The following is a 6,255-nucleotide window of genomic DNA, read 5'->3' on the forward strand; positions in this document are numbered from 1 at the left end:
TTATATTATTTAAATATTCTTCAACTAGAAAATATATAATATAGATTAATATTTATTTGATTAATACCTGAGATATTTAAGAGAAAAATTGTGAAGTGCAGAGTGGGAGGATGGGAAAAGGGAGGAAATAAATCAGCTAAATTTTTAATGGAAGAGAATGGAATAAAATTATTAATATGGTATTCACAGACTCTCTCCTCTCCCCCAGCACACATATGAAAATATTGTCTTGCTTGCCAGATTTTCTCCCTGCCTTATGTTACTGCCAAATTGTTTCCTGTATTTTGGTGACATATAATTGGAAGATGCACAGAAAAGGACATGTTCAGAGATGCTGAAGGAGGGGGTCTGGGGCTGGGAGAAAAGAGAGAGATAGGAGGAGTCAAAAGGTGCCCAGAGTGGAGTGGATAAATTTAAGTTTCTTTCTCCCTTTGGGGTTTGAGTTGGTGAGTAAGAGGCTCTAGAGAGTGTGGGAGATTAGAAAATTGAATAGACGAGGAAAGGAGATTTAAGATGTGTTCATGAGGGTTATGCATCCGAACCTCTCTACACCCTTTGAAAGATGAAAGAAGATACAAGTCCTTTCTTAAGACTCTGTTGAGTCTTAAAACAGTTAGCATTCGATAATCTTTGCTTTATAATACTGTGCAGAGAATGAACCACGATTATTACAGCTTCTTGACTACAATTAGGGACTGAAAGTGCAGTTTCCAACTGAAATTTAGACTAAAGTCATTGCTTGTCACCTGAGTCAAGAGCACCTTATTACCATGACTAACAGACTTTACAATAATAGTGGAAAGGAGTAGAGCCACGATCACCAGCTGGGATAACACCAGAAATGTCCTGGTGGATGTGCTGAAGTCTGAGTTGTACATGATGTTTCACTTGGGGATGGACGTGCCAGCTGCAGAACTAAACTTATGTAGTGCTATGCGACTTCTCTAGATTTAGAAAGTCTAAAGGAATCCTTTAAGAAATGGTGCAATGAAAATTATGTTTTACTGCAATACTTACAGATACCCAGTTTCTCAAGCAGCTAGACCTCTGCGAATCCTCAGAGGGAGCCAAGCCAGACCAAATAACTTAGACCTCGGCTGACCAACTCCTTGTGCCAGACCCAGATCCCACGGGGACATGGCAATGGCATATAGACTGAATTTAGGATCAGTGGTCGGCTATTTTTGGGAAATGGAAAGTAATGTGTCAGAGACTGAAGGAAAGTACTTTGTATTACTGTTAGAGAAAGTTCAAGGATGAACAGGATTCAGCAGCAGAGAGGTGTTTCTACCTTAAGGTTTCCCTCTTCTTTTTTTCTTTTCTTTTCTTTTTTTTTTCTTTTCCTTTCTTTTCCTTTCCTTTTCTTTTGTCTAAATGGTTTTATTTGAAACAATAGTTGCACCAAGCAAGAGCTTACTTACTTTCCCCACTCCAAATTAAAACAGCACAATTCAGGGGGAAAGTCATTTGGTAGCACAGTTCCAGTATGTGACTATTCTCCTACTCATCGTGGTTGGGGTAACTTTATGCATAAGCAGTTGTTTGTACACAAAATATTAACCCCAAACTTCTAATGTCACACAAAAGGAAGTCGTCTTAATTTGGTTATGTGGGGCAGTGTGTTCTATAAATACCAAAAGGTGAGAGAAGTACAAACACAACCCACTCTTTTAAAAAACTAATTCAAAGTAGAATTTTCTGTCCCCCCCCCCCTTTGTCCTGTAATAAAAAGTAGTGCTGGGATGTGGCACCCAGATTTGGTTTTTATCCTGACCATTTACAAAATATTCCCCATATGACTTGCATCATTAAGGTTATGCATAATAGTTCATTCACTTTGAAGAGACATGTGTCTACTCCTTCCTCCTCTTCTTGCCTTCATGTTCATGTTCCTGGGGGCAGCTGCTGTCTCAAGGTCTTTTAGAGCCACCGTGCTTCTTGGCTTCTTCCAAAAACTTGTCCGAACCAAAAGGATCTTCCTTAAACTGAACTGGTCCTTCTCTGCCTCTCTGCGTATGGTCTGAACCAGAAAATTCCTTGTTGGGAACTAATCTGTTGGTCTTTATTCTGACTTCTAGGTCATCACCATACATGTCCTTGTCCACATTTTTACTGGGTCCGTAAATACTCTGGGCCGTATCTTTACCACCTTTCCAGGCTTGATCATAAACATTGTAAATTTCATCTTCTTCACCTGCAAATCCACACCTTTGGATTGGTTGAAGAGCCTTTGGTCATACTGAACTTCATTGGAAGTCCAAGGATTGGGCACACCAAGAGCAATGACTTCACTGATATCCCGATTTTCATTTCTCTGAAGTTTTGACCTCTGATCAGGAGCTGCCCTGGAAAGATTCCAGCCATGCTGTCTTTCTTTTCACCTGTCATGACGGATTTCATCCCTCTCATGTCCTCTTTTTCCACGTAGGTTTTGGTCCCAGCTCTCCTCTCCCTGGCTTTCTGGGCCATTTCTTTAAGTTTCTTTTCATGTTTCTCCTTTTCTTTCTCAGCCATTTTTCTCTCTACTTGGGCATGTATTTCCACAGCTTCATGAGCCTTCTGATCAGCAATTCAGAGAGCTTCAGCCTATTTGGCAAAGTTTTCATTTATGTGTACTGTCTGTAGTCCTCTTCCATCAGCAGCCAGACGTTTATCTAATGGAATTGTATAACCCTTTGCATTTTTCCAGTTAGAAATAAAAGGAGGAATCTCCCATTCTTGTTGTTCCTTTACAGTCATCTTTTGGCTAAGAGAGTGCATGACAGGTGCAGGAGGAGATGTTCCCCGGGAATTTTCTTGTTGATCTTGAACCTCGGAGTTCATTGGATCTTTCTGCATTTCTGCCATGCAAATAACCCTGTTTAGCTCCAGAGTTGAAAGCCACTCCTTGCTGAGATAGTGTGTATCGGGTATATACTGAACAGGCGCCAGTTTATCAGCTGTTCAAACTGGCATGGCTGCGGCAACCTTCTGCTATACAGATTTTTCTAAGGCTACCCTTGTCTTTTCTGTCTTTTCTGTTATCTCTATAATAGCTTCTTCATTGGGTCTTTGCAGGTCTGGATCATCTGCATTCATAACCTCCTTTGGAACCATGTCAGTGTATTTGTTATAAATGATCTTGTCTTTTGACTATCCTTGTCGAACAATTACATCATACTTAATTTTCACTTCAGGATCCACCTGAATGGATAGTGCATTCGACCTTTCTTTCTTTCATCCCATATCCAGGGGATACTAGGTTACATGGATCTCTGGAAAAGCACCTCCATCTCCAAAATCCTCTAATAACTGAGGTATCCAGCCTTTCTGATACCCGTATGCGGGAGGTTCTCTTTGGGAGGAGATGCGTGAGGTCTGCCGTGATCTCTAGGGTCTTGCCTTTTCTTCAGCCTCATGCTAGTCCTGAGATAGCTGAGCAGGTGCGGGTAAAAAGTAGGTGAGTGCCATCTTCTTCCGCTTCTTCCCCTAAGATTTCTTAGGATGTAAAGAACTGAGCTTTAGGTATGAGTTGACTCAGAGAAGATGACCATTGAGTAGTGTTTGTTAAACTCAAGGTGGTCCAGAGACTGGGCCACATGGGCCACCATTTCAATAGGGTTATAGATACTATTTTATTTGGGATATTGGTACGTTCAATGATTTTTTTAAATATTAAGATAATCATAACATAAAAATGCTAGTAGAGTCATCTCTCTAGCTCCGTTGGAAAAGTCCTGGAGTCAGCTTTAATTTGGCTTTAGAGTTGATTCTTTGTAAAGAATAATACCCACTGGATCATCATGAGAGGAAACCAGAGAGTGAAAACAGTAGCTATAAATGCCAGGAAGGTAAAACTTAAGGAAAAGCCTCCATGTGGAGTTGAAGCTTCAGATGTTCGTTTAACCTCATATCTATGGGATCTGGTCAGCCTTACAAGTGGGTTCTAAGTGGTAACCACATGAAAGAGTATAGAGAACAAACAGAATACTTTAGGGAATAAGTAATGCTTAAAATGTTACATGGTGTCAGTTACAGTTTGCATTAGTGCTTCCTCTGATTTAACATATATTGACAGAAATTGCAATATGAAGTTCTAAAAATAGGATTTTAAAATGAAATTCTAAAAATTAAAAAAAAATGGCTTTGAGGGTGCAACTGCCAGTTTCATAGCATGTTTAAGCACACAAGCTTTGATTAGCTATAAGATTGGGAAAATAAATCTCTCTGAGCTTCAGTTTCCTCATGTGTGAACTGGAGATAATAATACTTATCTTATATGGTGATCAGCAAGGGTGTGTGTGTGTGTGTGTGTGTGTGTAATATGACAGAACAAAGTGCTTAGTAGATGATATTCTAATCTTATGGTATGATTATTGTAAATATTGCATATTTTTAGATATATATACTACTGACATGATTGTATGCTAAAGGAGAGTTTACAGGCTAAAAATTAGTATATTTTCTCCCGAAAAAAGAAAGATTGGGAAATGGTAATACTCTTGGGGAAGATGAGGAAGAGTGGGCAGACAGAAGGTGCAGGTATGGGTCAGTGATGATTCTGACCAGTTGAGATTTGAAGGTGTAAACTTTGGAATATGAACCTGGAACTGCAATTTGGAAGACGATTGCTCTTTGGTGGAGAGGAGTGGTAAATGTCCGAATGTGCATGGGAGTAGGAAGCTGAGGAGAGAGAATCTCATTTGGTCTAGAGGTGCTCAAGCTATAGAGAAGAGTGAGCACTCAGCTAATCTCTCTGGTTGTGCACCTCGGCATTCTCATCTTCCAGTTATCTGACTTACCCTTGGTTGGAGTCCCACACATTTTGCCCAGCTCTCAGGTGGAATCTCACATGCATCCCACATGTATTCTGGACATTGTTTTCTCCTAAGTCCAGTCTCTGCTTTTAACCTCTCAGGTATTGGCCGCAGTTTCTGGTCTGCTTAGAATTTCTCAGCATGGTTATCTATGTTCTCATTATACACAAACATGAGATGTGTGTATGTGTGTAGACATATGACATATATTCATATGTGCATTATTTTGGTGAAGGGTATAATGAGTTTATAGAATGTGCCCGATTCTCTGTCTTGAAACTGTAATTTTTAAATTTAAAGACCTTTTTGATTATGCTGTGGAAAATGATAGAAGCTAAACAAGGGGAATGGAGGTGAAGATAAAACGGACAATAAGTAGGTACATCAGAATAAAGTAAACTGAAAAGTTACCACTTTTATCAGTCTCACAAAGAGATCCTTTTGTTCTTAATAAAGTAGTATTTTATGGTTATAAAGAGTCATAAACTATCAAGTTCTTTAACAAAGTCTTCCACCTGCCATGGAACTCTGGGTACAAGTTTATATTTTCATTCAAATGATGCTGCTTTTTGGGGGATGGGGGTGGAGGGAGGTGCAACTCAACAAATCCACTTCCCTAACTGGCTGAAGAGAAAATGTTTTTGTAAGAACATAATTTGAATTCTGTTATGAAACCTCAGCAGAATGGGCTGTCAGTGTGGAGTCTAATTTAATCATTACCTCATTTGTCTCATGCTAAGTCTTTGCTTCTACCTTTTTTCATTCTTAGAAAAACAGCCAATGTCTTAACTTTATAGTTTTTAAATGAGTTCCCTCTAGACACACATCAGGCTAACACAGGAAGTCACGGACATTACGTAAAAGAAATAGCCAAAAGCAAAAACCCAGTGAAAGTATGAGTTAAAACTAACCTAGCCTTAGGCTTCCAAAATAAGATGACTCTACATCTCTAGAAAGACTAACTTTTATTCTTCTCTTTCTCACCTCTCAGGTGGTTTCTCACCTTGGATAATGATAAGTCCTATAAATGTCTAACCCTTATTACTATTGAGGTTTATTAACATGAAGGAAGATTTCAACATAACTGATTAAAATATCTATACTCTGGGTACATAAATACTGTGGTGAGAAGTACAAAACCTACAATAGTGTTTTGGTTTAGAAGGCTAAGTTTGAGATTAACCCTACAAAAAAATGAGGCACTATCATCATTATTGTTAACATTTAGTGAGCACTTCTTCTGTGCCTTGTCCTGTGCTAAACATCTTTTATGCATTATCTCCCTTAGTTTTCACAGTTACTCAGTTAGGTGGATAATCTGACTGCCTGTGTTATTATTAACACCCCTATTCTACCAATGAAGGGAATGAGGCTTTGAGAGGATAAACAATTCAAATCACACTAAGAATAGCATGTTGTCCAATTCCAAGGCACCAGCATATCATTAACGAGGAGATGG

At 39.1% G+C, this 6,255-nt stretch overlaps 1 pseudogene; it reads right to left on the minus strand.

Annotated features, from left to right (window-relative positions):
* Positions 1-1,828: 1,828 nt before the first annotated feature.
* On the minus strand, positions 1,829-3,450 carry LOC138383860 (SNW domain-containing protein 1 pseudogene; annotated as a pseudogene).
* Between the last annotated feature and the right edge of the window lie 2,805 nt (positions 3,451-6,255).

Source organism: Eulemur rufifrons, chromosome 6, assembly GCF_041146395.1.
Source record: "Eulemur rufifrons isolate Redbay chromosome 6, OSU_ERuf_1, whole genome shotgun sequence".
Lineage (NCBI taxonomy): Eukaryota > Metazoa > Chordata > Mammalia > Primates > Lemuridae > Eulemur > Eulemur rufifrons.